The sequence below is a fragment of the Callospermophilus lateralis genome, unplaced genomic scaffold, assembly GCF_048772815.1.
Source record: "Callospermophilus lateralis isolate mCalLat2 unplaced genomic scaffold, mCalLat2.hap1 Scaffold_113, whole genome shotgun sequence".
NCBI classification, from domain to species: Eukaryota; Metazoa; Chordata; class Mammalia; order Rodentia; family Sciuridae; genus Callospermophilus; species Callospermophilus lateralis.
This window is the reverse complement of record NW_027511570.1, coordinates 1,278,977-1,302,998: the sequence shown is the minus strand read 5'-3', so window position 1 is coordinate 1,302,998 and position 24,022 is coordinate 1,278,977. Positions and strand designations below refer to the sequence as shown.

General features: G+C 40.4%; 1 pseudogene; it reads right to left on the bottom strand.

Annotated features, from left to right (window-relative positions):
• Positions 1-5,895: 5,895 nt before the first annotated feature.
• LOC143386123 (transcription factor JunD-like) lies at positions 5,896-14,033 on the bottom strand (annotated as a pseudogene).
• Between the last annotated feature and the right edge of the window lie 9,989 nt (positions 14,034-24,022).

Sequence of the window (24,022 nt, the reverse complement as noted above, 5' to 3'; positions counted from 1 at the left end):
TACTATAACTGGGCTGGGAATGTAGCTCTATGGTAGAGCACTTGCCTACCATAGGGTTTGAGCTTCAGCATTGAAAAAAAATACTCTCCTATTATATTTATGCCTCTATTCCCTCTCTTTATTCCCAGTAACCATGAGAGCAAAACTTGGAGTAACTTGCTCTTTCCTGATGTATTAATTTAGTAATTGTATTTTGATAAGTATAGAAACCTACAAATGAAGCTACAGGGGTGGTATTCATTTAGTTAATACCAAGAAACCATTAAGTATCATGATCTTGAAATAAATACTGGGTTGAGATATCATTGTCTATGTTGAAGTATTTTTAACTGGAACAAAAATAAAATTGCTACTGTTTCTATTTTCTTCAAACAGTTACTTGGTAAAAGTGGGTGGAATCCCAAACAAGAGCCAGGACCTAGAGTCCTAGAATTGAAGCCACAACTGGGAAAGCTCATCAGCCTGGCAAATACCAACAAAATCCCCTCTGCTGTACTAGATGTATCTGTCCTTTACTCTGCAAATGAAACAAGAGGGAGACGTGACACCACCAGGCTCAGTCTCATTAATTCTGTGGATGGTGACCCACTATCAAAACCAATTTCTTAAATCAAATGATGTATTGCCCCCTTCATTTGAGAATACTCTGGCCAGGTAGCATGACATTTTGTAGATAAAACAGCCACCCTACGTTGTTCTCAAACTATTGCCCATTTCCCCCTTGGGGAAAAAGTAAGGAAAAAAAACATAAAAACCACACACACACAAATCTTTGCCACTCTACAAGAAAAAAACTGTGTGTGGCAGGGGAGGGGGTGGAACATGGAAAATAAACTTAAAAGAGCCTCTGAATTTGGAAATACAGCACTTGGCTGACTAGCTATGTGACCTTGGGTAAAGTATTTTACGTTTCATGAATCTTAGCTTTCTCACCTGCAAAATGAGGACAATAATTCTATGCATAATATAAATCAGACATAATATAAGTTCTCTCTGAAGAGTGAGTTTAGAGGGGATTTTACTTTCTAATTTTATTAAAGAATGAAAATGCTTAGATAATAAGTCTAAAGAGCATCAAGTGAGACAATGAATGTGAAAGATTCTGCAGACACCACTGCTCTACCATGACAATTGTGAAGACATGTCTAGTGAGATGGAGCAGGAGTGCTGATGAAGCACTGGAGAAGGAAACTTCTCTCCCCCCCACCTCCTCTTCACTTTTCAGCATCTGAATTAGGAGCCATTCTATTGAATCTAGTGCTTAAAAAAAAGCTGTATATCCCCAAGTTCTCTCCCCAACCTGGTACCCAGTCAGAGAAAGAACTCTTTATGGTCTTTTATCTTTCATTCTTTATGCTCTCCCCTCTTCCCTCTTCCCTTCCTCCTCCTCCTCCTCCTCCTCCTTATCCTCCTCCTCCTCTCTCTCTCTCTCTCTCTCTCTCTCTCTCTCTCTCTCTCTCTCTCTCTCTCTCTCTCTGTTTTGTTGTTGTTGGTGGTAGTACCAGGGATGGAATCCAGGGATGCTCTACCACTGAGCCTTATCCCCAGATCTTTTAATGTTTTATTTTGAGACAAGTTCTCGCTAAGTTGCACAGGCTAGCCTTGAACTTTCCATGCTCTTGCCTCAGCCTTCCAAGTAGCTGGGATTACATGTGCACCCCTGCAGACCCAGCCAGTATTGAATTTTTCCGTAGTGGCCCAAGAAATCCCCACTGGTGTCCCTAAGCTGAGGTTGCCAGCCTCCAGCCTGCTGGAGAACCTGGTTCAAATAATTCTATGCTTTTCCAGAGCATTCCTAGAGGATAATACTGAAATAGGAATAGTGTGATTTGCCATGCTCCAGCCAACCAAAGTTCAGACTCCCCTAGGAATTTGCTAAGGCTTTGATGCTTTCCATTAAAAACTTGTTGTTTCTAAGAGCTTTCTCTTACAGCTTCAACTCTCAAGGGTGACAGTTATATCCCCCATGGACCCTGCTATGGTTTGAATGTATGCCATAAAAGTCCAGTGTTGGAAACTAAATTCCAAAATTTTTATGTTAATGGTATTGGATGCAGGGCCTTCATTTGTGGCTTTGTAAGTAGAGGAAGAAAGACATGAGCTAGCATGCTTGCTCTGTCTTGCCTGTGATGCCCTCCACCACACACAAGATGAACCTCACAAGATGCCAAGCACATGCTGATCTCCCATCTCTTGTACTTCCCAGTCTCTAGAACCATGAGCCAAATAAATTTCTATTCTTCACAAATTTCTGAAATTTGAATATTTTATTATAGCAACAGAAAATAAACTAAAACAGATACTTGGATGCATTCATTCTGTGCCTTTCCTTTGGAATTCATGGGAGGGTCACAGTTGTGAGGATGTGAGGTCATAAAGGAGGGGAGAATGACAGTAAGAAATGAAACACGGAGGTACTGAACACTCGCCTAGCATGTGCTGGATTCAATCATCAACGAAGCAACAGCACTAGAAGGAGGAGTGGGAGGAGCAGGAGGAGAGAGGGAAGGGGAAGGGGGAGGAGAGGGAGAGGGAAAGGAGAAGGGGAGGGGGAAGAAAAAAATGGAACATTGACTTTCTTTTCCTTTTTTCTGGATCTCTGCAGTAGATGGCAGCAAGATCTCTGAGGGTACGGAAATTGGGCAGGAGAAGTAAAAAGCCGGACTCTGGCTCCATCGATGAAAGATACTTTTTCCCCTCTGGACAAAAGAGGGAATCAGAATAATGAAATGTTCAAGGTTTGTTAGAACCTTGTTTGAGGACATGCATTTCAGCTGAAGAAAGAGCTGTTATATAAATGGGATTTCTCTGTTTAGAAATGCCCCGCAGAAATCAAGCTGTCACCAAAGCCTGCTCCATCTAACTGTTTCTCTGAGTTTCGCTGCAACCCATAAGTTATAATCAGAGGAAGGAAATGCCTGAGAGATCTGAAGGTTTTAATTGTTGTCGAGTACAGATGGTTTGGATTACCGCACAGGAACCTAGCTCAAGATCAGTGTCTATAATCAGCTGCCTGAATATATGATCTTAGCTGGAAAACCACTTCTGGGTTAGAACTGTGTGGCTACTTTTAAATAACATTAGTGCCTGCAACACTGACCATCAGAGATAAAAACACAAATTTATCAGAAATTGATAGCATAGCCAAACTCACCACATATGTCATGTAAAAGAAGATGCTGCCAGTCAGATTTAAAAGAACAGGAAGTGGATGTGATTGGGTGACAGAAAGTCAAATCAACTCTACTGCCAGGCCCCCCTGGTTTCTTGTAGGTTAATAAGGCGACAGTTGGCAGAATGGATTTGCTAGAGATAAAGGAAGATAGAGAGGTTGCAGTGTGTGCCTGGGACCAGCAAAAATCATTTGGTTGCTTGAAATCTTGGTGTTTGGTGTTTGGTGATTTTTGGTTTTGTTTTTTAAACCAGGGACTGAACCCAGGGGCACTTAATTACTGAGCCACATCCCCAACCCTGACTTTTTAATTTTCTTTCTTTTTTTTTTTTTAGTTGTCAATGGATTATTTATTTGTTTATTTATTTATTTATTTATTTGTTTATGTATTTATGTATTTATGTATTTATTTATATGTGGTGCTGAGGATCAAACCCAGGGCCTCACACATGCTAGGCAAGTACTCTACCATTAAGCCACAACTCCAGTCCCCCGACTTTTTAAAAATTCATTTTGAGACAGGGTCTTATGAAGTTCCTTAGGGCCTTGCTAAGTTACGGAAGCTGGCTTTGAACTGGCAATTCTCCTACCTCAGCTTCCTGAACCTCTGGGTGAAATCTTAGTATAAAATACACATCTAATTTCTTGTACATGCTACAGAACACTTGAGCTTTTCACCCTATTAACAGTGAATAATAAAATAGGGTTTTTTTGTTTGTTTTGTTTTTAATTTCAACAAGAACCCAAATAAAGCAAGGGCAAATAACTCTGTCAAAAGATAGATAGAAGATCCTTTTGATCTCTATCAAAAGATAGAGATCCTTTTGTTCCTACCTTGGGACAAATATCTAATCTTTTTAGATTTGTTCCTGCCATTGCCTTGTGTACAAAGGGGGATTGAGGTGGGGTATAGGACATCTCTCCAGGGAAAAGATCTTCTTGTTCTGCAAGTTAACAAAATGTAAAGGGCTCTTTTGAGATATGTGCTTTGAATCTGAGGATATATGCTGCTATGAACAAGAATTGATCAAATTCTTCAAGGCTAGTGATGTCTGGGGCTAAGGGCTACAGGTGTGTAGCTCAGCAGTCAAGTACATGGTTAGCAAGACCCTGGGCTCAAATCCCCAGCACCAAAAACAAAAAGCAAAATCCCCAAAACCAAAATGAGTGGTATTTTGAAGCTCCTTCTATACTTTCAACCTTCCCATGTGAGACTTCAGGTCTGATTCCTCTCTTGGAGAGACACATTAATGGTATCGATTCTCAAGCCAGCTCAAAGGTGTGGGTATCAAGAGGGAGGTGGCTTCAGAATGAAACCTTCTGATAACTCCACATCTTTCTTTCCATTGTAAGATACATCTCTTCCTTGGTCCCCAAAGTCCCACTTCTAAGAACCTCTGCAGATTAATGGGTTGGGATTAACAGGACTTTGTTTCCTCTCTGAATGTCTTAGAGATAGGAAAAGATGCAGTTAGCCAAAGAGTCTGTTGGGTTCTAAATTATCTTCTATGATGAAAATAGTACAGTTTGACCATGCAAAAATAGGCACAGTGATTTATTTAGAAAATTTCTAAAGAAATAAAAATCTAATTAATCTTTTGTGGGGAAACTTTTTCACTCCCATGAGCAGGCTGGTGCTAGCAGCAAGGTGAGTAGAGGAGGAAAACTTGGCAAATTTCAGTGAACTGGACGCGGTGGTGGCCACATGTTGAGATACCTCAAAGGCAAGGTGTCATGATTTTATAGGCTACCCAGGTCTATTGGTTGGGGGACCTTTGACCTAGCTTCCTGTGCTTTACAATTAAAAATGTCTTTTTTTATAGCTTTATTTATATGTGGTGCCGAGGATGGAACCCAGGGCCTCACACATACTAGGTGAGCACTCAATCGCTGAGCCAAAAACCCAGCCCTTGATTTCTTTTAAAGACTTTCAGATGAGAAAAAACAAGAAGGAAACAGGGAGAGACACTATACAGCTTTCTCTGGACTTTGGCAATGAGGACTTTATTATACCCAACACTTACATTTTGCCTGTAACGTTTTTTTTTTTTAATCCTCATTTCCAGATTGGCACAGTGGTGCCCACCTGTTATCCTGGTGACTCTGGAGGCTGAGGCAAGAGGATCGCAAGTTGGAAGCCAGCCTGGGAAATGTAGCAAGACCCTATATCAAAATAAAAATAATAATAATAATAGAAAAGACTGGGGCTGGCGATGTGGCTCAAGCGGTAGCACGCTCGCCTGGCTTGAAAAAAATACAAGGAAACACACACGTATACACAACCATTTGTTCCCGAGTAGAAATGTAAATAGGGCTGAATCAAACAATTTGTTCTTCTTTCTTTCAAAGGCAAAAAAAAAAAAAGTAAAAGAAAAGGCAGGTTGCTGGCTGCGCCCCACAGAGCTCCTTCCACAATGGTGTGTACAAAGGGACAGCTGGGGATTTCGGGTTTCTGCAACACAGGGCCGCAGACAGAGGCAGCTCGAGGAAGGGGGGTGGTGTCATGCGCCCAAGGAGCAGGGGGTCCAGCTTATTCAAGTCCAGGGTGCCCTCTTTGAGATCTGGATACCCCCTGGGATATACCTGGGGCCGCACCCTCTCCAAGTCCTGAGCACTCTAGGGGAGAGATCGCCAGGGCCACAAGCTCTCCAAGTCTGGGGCACCCATGCCCCACCCCTCATGAGCCCGCTCTTCGAGGAGTGTGGCTGTGTCCGTGCTGGGGCTCAGTATGCCGGCACCTAGTGCTTGGGCAGCAGCTGGCAGCCTCTTTTGACGTGGCTGATAACTTTCTGCTTGAGCTGCACCACTTGCTCACTCAGCAGGCTGGCGGTGGACTCCAGCTCCTGATCTGCTTCTTCACTTTCTTCTCCAAGTGCGAGATGCGCTCCAGCTTGCGCTTGTGTCACTTGGAAGCTGCCATGCATTTGGCTAGCTGTTTGCGATCTGGCTCTTGCGTATCCACCTTGATGGTCCACAGCGGTGGGCTCTCGCGGAAGCTTGGCATGTCTGCCACCATCTGTGGGTCCTCCTTGAGCGCTGCCAGGCACAGCGGACCCAGTGGTATCGGGGCAGCTGCAGTGGGAAGGGAATGGGATCAGCGGTGATGGGTACAGTGGCAGCACCCAGCACCCCTGGGATCCACCCGCTAGCTGCTCAGGTTAGCTTAGAACGGTGCCTCCTCGTGGCCAGCTCACGGAGGTGGGGTGAATAGGGGCTACACGCTGGATGCTGTGCCAGAGCGTCTTCTTTCAGTGCCACAGCAGAGGCTGCCCTACCAGTGCCAAGCTGGTTCTGCTTGTGCAAATCTTCCAGAGCCTTCACAAAGCCCTCGGTGAACTCCTACTCCTCCCTGGCTGCCACCTTGGGGTAGAGGAACTGCGTGCTTCTCCTGTGGTGGTGACCAGCCCTTTGGACTGGATTATGGGGCCCTCGAGCTCAGGAGAGGTGAGCTTGAGTAGCTCCAGATCTGGTGAGGACGGCAGAGGCGGGCTCCACTGCATTGGGGGTGCCCATCCCGCCCAGGGAGGCTGAGGTGGCGCAGCCGCTGTCTGGAGCAGCAACACCTGCTTGCTCAGGCTCAGTGTCAGGGTGTCCTTCTGGGGCGCCCCAGGAAACAAGCAGCCCTGGGACTTTAAGTTGCTGCCATTGCCACTGGTGCTAACGCCCAGGCTCAGGGCCTCATTGCCTTAGAGGGGTGTTTCCACCTGAATGCACAGGTAGGAGGCGGGAGTGGTTGGGCCTCTGTGCCCGGCCCTCCCACAGCGGCTCCTCAGAAACATTGTTCTTAAGGGAGAAAAATTTAAAGCATTCCCTCTACAATTAAAAAAAATGATGCCCTTTTTCTTCCACTTCTATTCAACAACATCCTTGAAACTCTATCCAAAACAATGAGAAGAAAGAATTAAAGACAAATGAGTAGGAAAAGAGGAACTCAAACTATCACTATTTGCTAATGACATGCTTTTATATTTAGAAAACCAAAAAATATTCACCTGAAAACTTTCTTTACTAATAAATAAATTCAGCAAAATAAACACCCATAAATCAAATGCATTTCTATACTTTAACCATGAATCCACTGTAAAAATAAAATTAGGAAAACCACCCCATTAATATGGCCTCAAAAAAAAAGAATAAAACAAAATACTTGGGAATCAATCTAAAAAAGAGTTAAAATACCTCTACAATGAAAACTACAGAACACTAAAGATAGAGATTGAAGATCTTAGAAGATGTAAAGATGTTCCAGGCGCTTGGATAGGCAGAATGATCATAGTCAAAACAGCCATACTAACAAAGTAGTTATACAAATTCAGTGCGATTCCTTTTAAACTTCCAATGACATTCTTCATAAAACTAGAAAAAGCAAGCATTAACTTAATTTGAAAAAATTAGGAGAGCCACAATAGCCAAAGCAATTCTCAACAAAACGAGTGAATCAGTAGGCATCACAATACTAGACCTTAAACTATACTAGAGAGAAATAGTTAAATTTTTTTTTAAAAGGTACCAAGAGACATGTAGACCAATCTCATACTAGAAAAAGATGCCAAAAACATAAATTGGAGAAAAGATAGCCTCTGCAACAATTGGTGCTGGGAAAACTGGAAATCCATATGTAGAAAGATGAAATTAAACCTCTATCTCTCACTGTGCTCAAAAATCAACTCAAAGTAGATCAAAGAGTTAGACATGAGAATGGAAAACCTGTGACTAAGAGAAAAAAAATGGTCCAATCCTCATCATGTTAGCTTAGGACTTGACTTCTTCTACAAGATTCCTAAAATACAAAAAGGAAAACTAGGAATCAATAAATGGGATGGATTCAAAGGAAGAAGCTTATTCTTCACAAATGAAACAATCTATAACATGAAGAGAGAGCCTACAGAATGGGAAAATAAATCTTTACCACCACACATCAAATACAGCAGTAATCTCCAAGATATATAAAGAACTCAACAAACAATGCCAAAAAAGAGACATAACCCATCAATAAATGGACTAAGAAACAGAACAGACACTTCAGAGAAGAAGAAATATAACTGATCAACAAACACATACAACAGACAATCATCTTTAGCGAATTATAGAAATCAAAATCAAAGCTATTTCAATATTTCATTTCACTGCAGTCATAGTGGCAATTATCAAAAATACAAGAAATAATTTTTTTCATGAGAATGGGGGAGAAAATGCCGCAGTCTCTGGCTGGGCACAAATCACGAGCCACTCACAGCTTTGTAGATTCAAACAGCAATTCTTTATTCCCGAACTGTCACCGGTACTCTACGAACACGTTCTGGGGAAATCCACGTTCTCTGCCCAAATCCACACCTCCACCGGGCTTCTGTCTCCCAAATATATTGTCTTAATCCCTAATAACTCAAGAGGAACTCAGGCAGCAGGACACACCCTATTCTAAACCAGGAACACCCTAAACACGGATCCGCCCTGGTCCTTGAGCAAGGTCATCTTTCAGGAGTCCTTCCACTAAACAGCATGGGGATACGCTGGCAATGAAATTGTCATACCTACTTGGCTAATGGCTCCCAGCAAGAAAAGATACACTCATACATTGCTGGTGGTCACATCAATGTAGAGTAGGTCAATTCACAATAGCTAAACTATGGAAAAAAACTAGGTACCCTTCAACAGATGAATGGATAAATAAAATGTGATATATATGTATATATATATATATATATATATATATATATATATATATATATATATATATAAAATGTTTGTGTATGGAATATTACTCAACCCTAAAAAGAATAAAATTATGCCACTTGCTGTCAAATGAATGGAACTTGAGAATACCATGCTAAGCTAAATAAACCAATAGCAAACTTCCAAAGGCTGAATATTTCATCTGATGTGCAGATGCTAATTTATAATGGAAGGCACTAGGGAAGAAAAAATTCAGTTTGGATTAGAGGGAAGTGAAGGGAAGAAAAGAGGTATGAGATTTTGAAAGATTATGAATGGATCAGATATTATTACTTTGTACGCTTATTCAATTACATGACTGATGCAATTCTACATCAAGAAAATTCTACAACAAGAAAAATGTGAAGGTATACTTCATTTATATTTACTGTGTCAATGCATTATACTGTTATATATGGCTAATTGTAACAAATGCAAAAAAGATAGAATAAAACAAATTACACACTATAAGAACTAAAACACTGTTGTACTGAAATAGAAGGCAACATACAAACCAATGAACAGAAAAGAGAAGAAGGATAAGCCCAGACAATCACTTCACACTCATATTTGAGAAGGGGGCCAATAATACAGAATGGATAAAGGATAGTTGTTGAGAGCCACAGTCGAAGGGGCCCCAGCAAACTTTCAGACTGCCAGCTGATGATTGGCTCACAGTGGCCACAGCAACATCTAGCTGATTGGCTCCTCTGCAGTGATGCTTATTGGGCTGTTTCCCTGCCCTTTCAGGCCATGAAGCTGCTCATTGGGGGACTTTTTTGGCTCTGCCCACGTGACCCAGCCAATTGGCCTCAAGAGCAGGAGGATTGTGGGAGGTGGAGAGGCTTGAGGTGGAGAGAGAGGCTTGGGGGAAGCTGGTGGTGGCAGTTGGGCTCTGAGGGTTTTTTTCCTGAGGAGCTGTTTTGTTTAGTCAGAAAGAGGAAAAGATTCAAGTAAAAGAGAAGGTCTTTCGAGCTAGTCAGACAGAGGAAGAAAGCTTAGAGCAGAAAAAGCCATCAGGGGAAAAGTTACAACAGGAGACTGCTACTAACACCTTTCTATCACCAGGGAGCATAAGTGACCAAACAACAGCACCACCACTACAGGAGACTGCTACTAACATCTTTCTATCACCAGATAGTCTCTTTAACAGATGGTGCTAAGGACACTCAATATTTACATGGGGAAGAAAGAAAATACTGGTGTCCCATTTACCAATCTCTTCCCATCCTACTAAGGTGACAGATATGATCTTTCTCTGATTTGATCATTACACAGTGTTACATGTATTCAAATATCATGCTATACCACACAAGCAGATGAAGTTGCTATTTTAAAATCTAAAATAAAAAAGGAAGAAGAGCATAAGTTTGTGAGCAATAAAAACAAAACACAGAAGAAACACTTTACAACATTGCTTTAGAAAATGGTTCTTTGGCTATGACAGTAAAAGGACAGGGGACAGAATCATAAACAGACAAGTATAATTTCATTAAGACAAAAGCTTCTGCACAGCACTGTAAAGCATGAACACAAAAGACTCAACTGTTTGAATGAGAGAAACTACTTTCACATCACCTGAGAAATGCATAAAGTCTAAAACACACAAGAAACACACAAGAAAAAGTGTAAAGTCTCAAACACACAAGAAAATCCCTATGACTCTATTAAAATAAAAAAAAAACACACACAAGGAAAAACCAGTAAGCAAGCTGGGCATGGTGGGACATACTTTAATACCAGTGGTTTCAGAAGCTGAGGTGGGAGGATCACAAGTTAAAAACTAGCCTCATCAGATTAGCCAGGCCAAAATAAACTGAATGAAACCCTGTCTCTAAATTTAAAATAAATAAATTAATTAAACTCTGGGGATGTGGCTTAGCGGTTAAGTGCTCTAGATTCAATCCCTAGTGGCAAAAAAAATGTAAACAGAGAGTACTATGTTGTTTTCAAAAAAAATGTGGTTAGGGTAAAATGGGGAGATGATCTTCAATGGATATAAAATTTCAATTGCATAAGATAAACAACTTCTAGATATTTGTAGAATAATTCTGTACTTACACTACAATAGTATAATGTTCACTTATATGTTTTCAGAGTACATATATCCTACTTAGTGTTCTTACTATTGTGCAAGGGAAAAATGAAAGAAGCAAGGGAGGGAGGGAGGAAAGGATGATGAAGAGAGAGAGGAGGAGGCAGAAGGCAGGGAAAGGGGGACTATCCCCATGATGCTCTTTCTACACAGTCAGGATTCCTGCTCAAAGTGGACCTGTCCTTGATTGAATATTCTGCTACTTCTTTTATAATTTTTATTGATTTTATCTTACTACTTATTTTTCAAAAGTAAATTTCAAGAAGGCAATCAACCATAGATAGGAACACAACACATAAATAGAACCTGCAGGTATACTGCATTTGGCCACCTCATGCACACTGAGTTTTCATTCCCATTATCACAGAAGTCCAGTGGGCCAAGGAAATATGGGAGGTAAAAGAAAGTTTGGTACAATGTGACCGTGTCCTATCCACAAGTATGTAAAAAAAAGGAGGGTGATGAATCCCAGGGAGGCCACACAGTTGTGTCCACCAGAATTAGATTCAAATACAGAAATCAGAGCCTTGTCACTCAAGGTACTTCTCTTTTCTAGCCCACCTCTCCAGCTAAGGATGTGAAGGGAAAGGGAAACCAGAGTGTTCCACAGTCACATTTCTTCCAGTTCTTTCAAACTCATTAACAAACCAGTTGGAGAAACTGTCCATAGTTATCAAAGTGTAGTAAAAACAATTGCACTGATTCTGTGTAACATATTCACTGCTTTGGCATTAATGAACACAACATGGATGTGCAAACTCTACAATTTGACTTGCTTGTAAGTTTGCATTTAGAATTCTTATGGCATACTTAAAGATAAATGTTAGAAATATTGCTAATAATTTAAAATGTTGTAATAAGAAGGACAATTAAAGACAGACAAGGTGTACCAGGACATGTGAAGAGATCACAGAAAAAAGAAATAGATTTCTGTGGCATGATGTCAATGGCACAGGTCACCTGCTTTTAGACAGGGACTCTAAGTTTTCGTTTTCCATTGGGCCTGAAAAATTACACAAGTTGCCCTAACAATACCAGTGAAAAGGTGCATATTTCACTGGAGAAAGTGGTGATTCTAGGATCTGGTAAGATAAATTTTAAAATGAGCATAAACATAGAAGGAGGAAGAGAAGTAAGAGTAGGAGGAGTGTTGCAGTAATTCACTTGCAGGTCAGCATGGGGAAAAAAAAGAAGCAGAGCAAGCGAAACAGCAGCAGAAAAAAAAAGTCCTTTATTGTGTACAAGCAATCTTTTTATAGTATTGTGAACAAAGAAGGCAGCCTTCCAACATCAATAAATCAGGTATTTCAGCTAATTAAACATAGCACACAGAAGTTTTACTTTCTAATCAGAAGTGACCCTCTTCTCATGGCTAATCTACTCTCAGCCCAGAGTATGTTGAGCTCTGCTCTTTGTTAAGAACAGATAATAAAATTTTTCTCAGCACCCTTCTAGCCCACTTGGCAGAACATCCTCTTTGCAGGCAAATCCTCCCAAGGACAGCAGACACCTCATTTTCAAGCATGTCCACTGTTACCTATCTATACCTTGACAGAATATCCCGTTTGCAGGCAGACTCCATCAAGGACAATAATAGTAATGCAGTCACATCTGATTCTCTACAGAGGAGAGTCTCCTAAGGTCTTCCACATGTGGATGCCTGACAAATGAAATAAAAACTAAACTAAAAGATCCTAAAATAGTGAAAGCTGGAAAAATATAAGCAATAAAATAAAAACCTTTAACAGTGAAATATGAGTGAAAGCAACAAATAAATATGTATTTAGTGATAAAAATAATTGACTTCATTGATAAAAAGTGATGGTAACAGACAAATCTTTCATATAGAAGGGTTCAAAACAATGCAGGAACATAGCATCCCCTCCTTCATGTGGAGCTTAGTATTCTTGTCTTTTTAGGAGTGAGAAGACTCAGTGACTTGAGTGCAAAAAACAGTGAAGGAATAAGGGAAAAGTATTGCATTCCCAAAGGATGAACCTGGCACAAACTACCTTGACAATAAATGGACTGTAGCACTTCAAATATTTCAGTGACCATCAGGTAACCTCATTATGCTGTGGCAACAAGGCATTTCAAATCCATACTATTTCTTCAAAAATTATTTAATCAGTTCTTTTTACAGGTAACTGACAATGACCATTTTCACAAGCAGGGAACAAACCATAAGGACACTATATCCCTTAATGTTGAGTGCCTACCTTCAGTAATCAAATAGAATAATTAGTTTTAATTTGTTTTTAATTAACAAATATATATTGCACATGTTAAGGATTCAAGCATAATATTTTCAAGTGCATGATAAACAGTGATCATATCTAATTATCTATCATCTACTTTTATCCCTTGTCCTGCCCCAGCACTCTTCCTACTCTCAAGAAATTACTATTGGGCTTCTATATTATTTTTAGAAAATCACCTCTAGGATTTAAGTGGCAAACAAGGTAACAGAAAAATTATTTCTGCAGCCACAAACAAGCATTTGGAGAAATGAACTGCCCCCACATCTCAGAGACCATAAATGTTAACACCTGACTGAGTCTCCCTTTATCTCATTGTACACAATTCAAAAAACAATCTCTAGCTATTGCTTTCACTATGCTGACCTTAATTTTTCCTCACCCATTTGGCTTCAGTTATCACCACATGAGGACATGGGCTCCACTGAGATCTTCAGAAACCACAATGGCACCAAATCTAAAGGTCCCTCCTTTGTCACCCTGTAGTTCACTTTTTAGTGTTTTTTTTAGAAAAAAACTTACTTTTTAGAATCATCTCTTCCAGAAATCCTTGTCATTACATTTTCCTGGTTTTCTGTCTCCTTAACTGGATGCCCTCACTCTCCATCTCTTTTATAGACTTCTCTTATTCATTGCTAAATATAGGTCTGTCCCCAGCTCAGAAAAATGGTCACTGTACTTCTATATCTTTACCCACACCCAGAATTTTGCTAAGTCTCATGGCAGTATTTTCCACATTTCCCTGCCTCCCAAATATCCATTTTCTTCCCAGTCCTCTTCTCTTACCTTCAGACATGGTCGTGTGGATATCTAAGAGAAATCACAAACATCAATGCAAAAGCCTTCCTCAAGACTAGCCTCATGTTGCCTTTCTGACCTATACAGGATTGGGTATCAGCAACTACCCTAGAGTGCTTAAGTTAAGCAATTGTCCTTGGTCTTTTCACCATTACACTCACCCAATCCATCCCCCAAACCTGCTTATTCTAAAGACAATATTATAAACATTTTTTTTGTGTGTGTGTGTGTGTGTGTGTGAGAGAGAGAGAGAGAGAGAAATAGAGAGAGAGATACATATATTCAAAAGTATAAACATATGAGTATACAATTTATGTATATTAAATATCTATAAAATATATAATTATCAATAAATAGATCAGATTAAACCACTTTTATTTCTGTTACCAAGTCAAGCCATCATATTATATAATGCACATTCTATTGGAAATCATATCCATGTGGACGAGTTCTGCTAAATGGCCACAAATCCTCTTCGTATCAAGAGATTTAAAAGCTGCTTTTGCCAAAAAGCACTGATTGTTCACTTAGGCCAACAAATGCCCAATGGAAAACCACAAGTGAGATAACTCTTGGCATATAAATAAATAGAAATAATAAATAGATAGAAAAAATATTTTTTTCTATTTATTGGCTTACAATAATCACAGCATAGAAAAGAGAAAGAAATATCTGCCATATTAGTAAGGACTTCTGAAACATCCTAGGCAAAACAGAAGTAGGAAGGGGCCATGACTGAATTGAAACTCTTACACCACTTCTGAATAAAATTTTGAAAAAAAAATATGTATATAAATATATATATTCACACACACACACACACACACACACACACACACACACACTGGATGGTGAGTGTAATTTTCCCTTCCATAGCTGGATGATTAATTTCATACACAAAATTAATGAAGATTTGTATGAAAAAATAAAAATCTGCTTGTAAAACAAGTGCTGAAGGGCTTTCTAAAATTATTAGTAACCAAGCCAGTCAATGAGTAGGCAGATACTCTGGTGGACGCTAGAAAAAAGTCAAAAGTATAGTTCTGGTGCCGTCTCCTGTTTAATAAGGAGCTAGCACTTCTAACAATGAAAGAACCCACATAAAGCAGAGCTGTAAGTACAAGTAGATATGAGACAGGGATTCTTGAAACCTCAATAAGGGGTGAGGAAATTCAAGTGGAGAAGCAAGAAAGGGAAGATTTCCTAAGGAAGCCTTTATCTCACAGGTAGAAAAGGAATGGAACAGGTAAATCACATGGCGAAGGCTGTCTTAGAGTAATTCAGAAAGTAAAGCATTCATGGATGATAACCTTAGATCAGATGCCTAAAAGAGGTCAATACTCCATGTTTCTTTAATGCTTGAATTCTTGGATCAGACCAGGGGAATGGTAGTCCCCAGAAGAATGGGAGTAGAGGTTCCTTGCTGTTTTGTTGATGTCTATGTCCTCTTTGCCTAGAACAAAGCCTGGTATTAATAGTTTTATTTTAAAATGCAAGGGGTTATGTTTCCATTTATAAAACAAAATGAGGGCAGGGATGTGGCTCAAGTGGTAGCATGCTCACCTGGCATGCATGTGGCCGGGGTTCGATCGTCAGCACCACATACAAACAAAGATGTTGTGTCCACTGAAAACTAAAAAATAAATATTAAAAAAATTCTCTCAAAAAAAAAATGAGGGTTGTGATTATGCCTAGAGGTTGAGTGTTCACCTATTATGCATGAGGCACTGGGTTCAAGCCTCAACACCACATAAAATTAAAATAAATGTATTGTGTTCATCTACAACTAAAACATAAATGTTTAAAAGAAAAAAACCTAAATGATAACACTGTCAAAAATAGATCCCCTACCACACCCATGCAAACTGCCTTTTAGAGAATCATGAAGCTGGTGATTGGCCTTACTCCAGCCAGAGAAGCAGGTGTCACTTTGTGTCCTACTTTACAGATGTAGGGAGTTTCCAAAAGTCACTTCTGGAAAGGGTCAAGGCCTCCTCCCCCATCAATGCTGTTTTCATTGCCCAGGTGCTAGGAAACCCCTGCCTGTGAGCCAGTGAAGTGAACTGTGCAATCCAGATGAGGCTCCAGCAAGTGATGGCTGCATCACAGGCTTACCCTCTCAGGACCTCCAGGTCTCAGTATGTACACAGCAGGCACCAAGAGAAGTCTCTGTGAACATTCTGGAAAAATTGTTGTTCTCCCAAAACAAAGTGTCTCAGGCAATATCCCCAGGATCCCTCCCAGAAACCCTGTGGAACCCAACCAATCTGAAAATATGGAAAGTGCAAAGCATCCCATGTGAGGGAGGAACCAAGAAAGGCTGTGCTCTGGCATCTTCTGCCTCCCTCTATTGCCTCAGTGTGTAAGTGGGAAAACAGCGGCCCCCTGTTGAGCAGACCCTAAGGTTACATTTCTATCTCAGAGCACAAAGACCCTACTTCCTTACTGGGTCAACAGTGACTTCTAACAGAATTCCCTCCTGGATGCCTCTCCTGACTCCCTTTGCCTCCTGTGGATGCACCCACCATGCCTTCTGCTCCCGCACCACTGTGCCACCTTATTCCTAGGCTATGCTCACATAAGGGGTCATGAGTGGGATACTGCTACCCACGTGCTTCCTCTGTCTTCTCCCCACCCACTTTTCTTATGGGTTGGTCTCCACTCACTCAGCCTGACTCTGCCTCACCAGCTCTGCCAAACAATTAACCCCCAGTAGCTCCTCTCCGCTTCTTTTCATAGGCTCCGCCCATCATCTGGTCTCTTACCAGCAGTGTTCTGCAGAGCCATGCCCACTCCACCCATTTGATCCTCTGCATTATGTCCACGTGGCTCATCCTCCGCTCACCTATTTAACTCTCTGGGATTGCAGGTTTTTTCCTCTAGCTGTGGAAGCTTTGCTGTCTGGCTTGGCTCAATTCCACCAACATCCACTAGCATACCAAATGGCTCAGATTTTTTTTGTTAGCTATGCTTTTCCATCAAGATCACTCCTACACCAGCCACCCTGTGTCACCTGGACTTTACACTGCTCCTCAAAAACTTCATCTGAAATGAATGAAAGGAATCTTGCAGAGATGCCCATGATTGTGACACCACTGAGTCTCAGGGACAATTACATTTGGGCTCTGGTCAGGTTTGGAGCCCAAATGTGGATGACCTTGAACCACTTTGCTAACTTGAGTCAGACTATCTCCATTTACAAAATTTAGCTGATGATAATACTTTATTTGCATAAATGTGACCATGTTTTCAGCACTGTCTGTGTATTATGGATGCAGGAGAGACATTGGCCAGCGACTAGCAAGGTCACTGCCCTATATGTAAAAGAGCCCAGCCAGAATTAAAAAAAAATGTTTGCAAAGGACATGGCCTTCAGATTTTCTTAAGCTCTGTGGCCTTCAGCCCTTCTCTTACCCTTTCAGCACAGGATGGGCACAGGTACTTGGCAAACAAGAGTCATCTGTGATCTCTTCTCCAGCCAGCCTGGGACATCTCAGAATGAGAGACAATAGGTGTCTGATCATGGCCATCTTTCTCAAGGTTCAGTCTCAGAAGAAATAGCCTCTTTATAATGACTTCTGTATAACTATGGTTTATTCTGGCAGCCTGACTCAATGCTGTAAGGATGGGGCAGCAGTTGTAGGCTTGGGTTTCAAGCTGCAGAAACTGAACTGGGTGCTTTAAAAAATGCACTAGATGACACTGGGGAGGTCAAGGGAACCAGATGGCAAAGTTCAATAAGACTGGAGCTGGGTTTTGACAGGTGATCTCAGTGCCAAAAACCCCCTTTATAGTCCTTCCTGGAGGCTGCTGCTATATGAGCACACTGTAAGTCTTTCTGCTGTCACTTTGTCGCTGCTCAGATTTTAAGTCTTCAGAGAAGAGGTCTTGTTGGCTGGATATAGGTACTGGCTGGGAATATGAATTCTTCACATTCAACTAGGTATTGAAGGATGAGTAGAAATTTGCTAAAAAGCAAAAAAAAGCACATTCTAGGTAAGAACACAATTTGTGACCTCATAAAGGTTTTGTGTCCTCTCAGAATCACAACCACATTATGCCAGATTCTTTTCTCATCCTGTCATTCCCCAAACCTTTCAAAAATAGTGCTGTATGTTGGGGAATTGATTGCATTTTTTAATGAAAATGCTACAGGCTCTTATAAAGAATTTAAAATATACAGAAGAATCTGCAAAACTGAGCAAGGGGTGGGAATCTTGTCAAAACCCAGTGCCCCAAACATCAGAATTAACATTAGACTTTATCATATTCTAGGCCTTTCTAGTCACATAGATTGGAGGGTGAATAAAAAAAGGGGGGTGGGTAAAAAGAAAGAAAAAACTTTTATTAAAATAAGATTAAATGTGGGCTGGGTTTGTGGCTTAGTGGGAAAATGCTTGCCTAGAACTTGCAAGGTTCTGGGTTATATCATCGATACCACATAAAAATAAAGAAATAGCCCAGCCCTGGGCCAGGGTGTATACCATAGATCCTCTCAGGGCAGGGGCAGAGGATTTGCAGGAGTCTGTGACTTTGGCAGCCCTTATGGGAAAACCATAGCAACTGGCTCTTACCATGCCTTCTGGGTGGAGGCAGCATCAGAACACTGTGGAGCCTTCTCAGGCAGTGACAGCAGTGAAACTAGCAAGTCCCAGGGTGGAGTCCAAACTATACCTTCTCAGGGAGGGAAACTAGAAATTGCTGGCACTGTGGCTGGCCACTGGGCAGGAAGCAGGCAGGACTGTGGAGTCTGAAGGCCCTTCCCATTGCAAGTGGTCTCTGTTGGAGGAATAGCAAGAGGGCATCCAAGAGGAGTTATTTCCACCCTAGGAATACAGAGGTTTGGTAGAGTTGGAAGGCATTATGGCTGAGGCTATAAAAGCCAGAGAGCAATTCAGGTCAGACCTCCTTATTCTGCTTCAGCAGAAGAAGTGGCCAAAGAGCTGAAGTCAAAATCTGGAGAATTAAAGTCCTTTGCCGTGTTTTCACACCGGTCTCTGGCTGAAAATGCAGTGATGGCCGAGGAAAAGCCAGTGCCCCAGATGAATGAAAGTGCAGGGGACACCAGGGCCCCCAGCCACTCAAAAGTGCCTTGAACAATGACTAAAATGTTCACTACAAATCCTCATTGAAATGCACTAAATACAGATAGCACCTGCTGCAGCAAGGCTGCTCTGGAGACAGATATCTTAAATAAAGAAGAGTAAACTTATTTTTTGTCGAGGGTGAAGGATGCTGGAAGGGTAAAGATTTAGGAATTTCTGGAGAGGAAGACAGCCTGCAGTTATGTACATTTTGCCCTTTCTGTAAAAGAAAAAATAGGACTTTGGAAATTCAGATCCCTCTTTGATTTCAGAGATTTACACAACACATTTTGAGTCTTAACCAGTTGTAATCAAAATGCTACAATAAAACAAAAAAGAGAGAATGAAAATGAAGAGCATTTGGCTCATGCATTTAAAATAAAGTACACACAAAGTTTAAACTGGTTATGACAAAGCTTATAGTTGTATTTCTTGAACTATAAAGAAAACAAATTTTGGCAGTCTTTATATATAGCCTAAAACATAATTTTTAGCATTTGGCAGCATATGTATGCCATTATATTTGATTTTACATTACTGTTCCCAATGAAGCTTTGTTTAAGGCTTCGATTTTTATGATTATGAAAGAAAGAAGACACAACCACAGTTATTCTTTCTTACTTAAATTTTATCATTGTTGATGTGGTTCTTTTTTGTTAAAAAGTGCAACTATGGAAACTAAAAAAATATAAATAAATATTGCTGTTCTGCTGATTTTACATACAAAGTACATCATAATACTTTACAAGCAAGTTAAATGGAAATGCAAATGACCTTTCAAAATCAACACAATGTGTTCTGAAACTTCATAATTAATACCATGCATCTGTGGTCAATGAACTATGTGGTTTTTGAATTAGATATAGAACATTAGTATACTACTTGAGCTAAACTTCTGCATCATCCATAATTTTTAAAGTGTGTAGTTCATATTATGCATGTTATTGTCCTTTCTTCCATTCTTACCAGTATGTGCCCATTTGCAAAACAAAAATGCTAATAATCAGTAATGGGCCTATAAAAGATGTTAACTCTGCTTAGTCATTGACTGATCTTGCTCTAACATTAAAATTTTGTGATTATTGACCTCTGTTGCATTTATTCTAAAATCCCCCCAAAATTATCTAGCCATTTCCAAGTATCAACATTACCCTGGTGTATTCACTGCTGTATGTATTATTGTTCTTTGTTACTGTTTTATGCCTTCATATTAGCAAAATATGAAATTCTGTGAAGAAACAAAAACTTTGATCTCAAAAAAACAAATCACCCCCCTTCTGTAGCAGGAAACAAATTGCTTGTTCTTGAAAACTTTTCCATCAAGAATAGAAGCAGATATACTTCTATAAGTTGTTTTTTTAATGTTTCCAAACAATGTACTTGGAAATCGAATCACTTCTTATCATTTTCATATAATTCTTATGCTCTTCATCACATTAGTGATTAGAAATGAGGTGTAATTTCCCAACTCCTGCCCGCAAGAGCTAAGTAGTGTTACCACTATTTACCCGTGAGGAGTCCTTGCTTCCCCAATGTTGAAGTATAACACCAGAGAAGCACGCCAAGGCAAGTTTAGAGTGGAGAGTAGAAGATTTATTAAGCAGAAAAGACTTTTCCCGGAGTTAGAAGGGGATCCAAGAGGTGGAATCTGTGGAAGGGAGGAAGTCTTCCCTTTTTTACACCTAAGGTCTTCTTTCAGCTTTCCCGCATTTCTGTCCTTTGTTCTGTTACCTTGAAATGATAGGATGTAGGTGGAGAGACCAAAAAGTTGAGGGTCAGATGGGCTGGAGGAGTAATCTGGGCAGGAAGGTCTTGGGGCTGCTTTTGATTAGCATCTCCTTGTTTGCTGGGAGCTGCTTCATTAACATTTCTTTAGAATGGGCTCTGGGCCTTGGGAACATTAACATTTCAATTTCCCCAATTGCTGATCTGCTTTCCCAGGCTCCCTAGTCAACACAGTCTTCATTTTTTTATTTTGTATTTACCTAAATATGCTAACTACCTATCTTTAAATCTGGATTCAGTAGGATCTTGCTGTAAAATGAAGGGAGATCAGCACTAACTCACAGAGTTTGAAGTATGAACTGCTGTTGGGTCTGATTGACTGTCCATGGATTTTGGTGTGGCATACCAGAGGCTATTGAATGCAACTTACAATGCTTAATAAAAATCTTTACACTTTTAGTATAAAAAATAAAGAAATTAAACAATGGTTAAAATTATTTTAAAAAGTGATTAAATGTGAAAATAAAGCATTTTTACTTGAATTTAAGAAAGGAAAAAACAAAATCTGTAAAAGAGACATAGTTGCTAACATGACATATTTATTTTTGGGACAAAAGTGTTTGTTTGATATAAGAACACCCCAATATTGTGATTAACAATGTATCTCAAAAGTTAAAAAAAAAAAACATTAAAAAAAGCTGAGAATGAGGCTCAGTGGTTATGTGCCCCTAAATTCAAACCATTGTACAAAAAGAAAGAAAGAAGAAAGAAGAAAGAAAGAAAGAAAGAAAGAAAGAAAGAAAGAAAGAAAGAAAGAAAGAAAGAAAGAAAGCATGCCCATATCTGATATTTAGCTGTCAGGCTATTTTTTTATGTTAAGGTCTACACTTTACCTGCCAACTCACTTTAATTGGAAATTTTGTCAAATCTCAGGTTTATCTGTAGGCAGGGTTCATTTTTAGTTCTTGTACCCTGGCTTCTTCCTTCTGTGTTCATTTAGATTCAAGTCTTTTTTGGAGCAGACCCACTTCAGAAATGGGAACAATAAAGCTTGCTAAAAGTCACTTTCCCAATGGTCCATCAGTGCAGGAATTGATATTGGGACCAGTTTTAGTCTGTTGTGGAGATGGAGAGCCAGGGGAGCCCTTAGATTTTAGACTTGAGTGTTGGCATCAAGAGGAAAGATACTCATTCCCTGTGAACATTCTGGGGCAGGTGAGGGATCCTGAAGATGACTCAGGCCTAAATCTGCCCCATGGGCTCAGATTAGGTACTGTAGAGGTTTTGTGTTGTACTTTCAATCCCATCCCCAGAGACCTGAAAAAGAATTGGTGACAAAGATGGCTGGTTCCCTTGATCTACATTGTTCCTGAAACTGAGGACAATGAACAGAAAGTAGAACAAGCAGGAAAGTCAATGCATCTGTATTTCCACTACTAGAAAAATATACCCATCAAAAACTGAAAAAATTTCCTTTTACTTGAAAATCAAATAGTCCAGTGGTTTGTAGTCTTACCTTCTATGGCTATCCAGCCATGCCATCGTGCCCCAGGACCCTTTATGTTTTTTATTCTGCCATCCTTTTAATACAGCTATCAGTGGAAAGGGAAGAAGAAGAAAAACAAAGAGCTAGAGGCCCAGTGACTTCCACTGATATCTCATTGGCTGGCACAGAATCATAGAGACTTCTACCTGAAAAGGATATTGGGGAATGTAGTTTGTTTTTCACTTTTAGTTTGGGTTTGGATTTGGTTTTGGTTGTGGGGACTGAATCTAGTGTTGCTTAAACACTGAGCAACCATCCCCAACCATTTTTATTCTTTAGAGACAGTGTCTTTCTAAGACTTTTAGGTCCTCACTATGTCTCTGAAGCTGTCCTTGGACTAGTGAGCCTCCTGCCTCAGTCTCCACAGCCACTGGGATTAGAGGCATGAGCCAACAGGCCTGCCTGGCTTTTTTTTTTTAGGTCCTGGGGTTGGAACCAAGAGCCAGGCACATGTGAAACACTTGTTTACTACTGAGCTATACCTTCAGCTGTAAACCTGTCATTTTGAAATGTTAGCAACCCATTTTTTTTAAAAATAGAAGGTCCCATTAGAATGAATGAGAGATACCAGCACCTGGACCTTTGCAACCAGTTGTGCTGAGGTGACTCTGTGCAGAGCCAGTGCAGGCTGGCTCGTGTTTGAATGGAAGGATGGGCATCAATTGAGGATAGACACAGATCTGAATAGGTCCTTGTCGGCTATTAAAGGAGAACTGCTGGATATGTGGCCATGTTGAGACATCCTTCTTTCATATGTGTTGGGTTGGGCAACCCAGGTGGAGTAGGGGTAGAGGGTGAGTGCATTTGGGTGGTTACCCACTGAAATATATCCCCAGTATTTTTTAAAAATATTTTTTTCTTTGTTGGTAGATCTTTATTTTGTTTACTTATATTTGGTTCTGAGAATCACACATGCCATGCAATTGTGATACCACTGAATCCACGCCCAGCCTCATCCCCAGCACCTTTTATTTATTTACTGGATTTGGTCCTACTGGGATTGAACTCTTGGATACTCCACAACTAAACATCACCAGCCCATTTTGTATTTTATTTAGAGACAGAGTTTCACTAATTTGCTTAGTTCATCACCACTGTTAAGTCTGACTATGAACTAATGATTCTTCTGCCTCAGCCTACTGAGCCACTGGGATTACAGGTGTGTGCCACTGTGTCTGGCTCCCTTTTCCTTTTTTTATTATTTTGATACAGGGTTAAAGTGTTTCTCAGGATCTCACCTGCTGAGAGCCATAGCCAAGTAGGAATTAAACATGGCATTTTTGGTTGAAAGGTGATAACAGCAAGCCATTGAGATGATAATGATTATGTTAAGATGTGCATTCAATTGGAGATTAGACCCCTGCTGTCTGCCTGGGCCTTCTACTTTGAGCTCTCATGGGACTCCCTGAGAGTTCCCATTGGTTGGGGAAGTGCATTAGGAGAAAATTCGGGAGGAGGGATTCCCTGTTGGGGTAGTGTGTCCCAGGAGAAGGCCATGTGCATGGCATTCGTGGAAGTTTTGGAAATAAAGTTTTTTCCTGCTTGAGTGGCTCGTGATTTTGTGCCCAGCCAGACTGTGGCATTTGGCGGCCTGTGCAGGGAACACCTGAAGCTCAGAGGTAAGTGAAATCG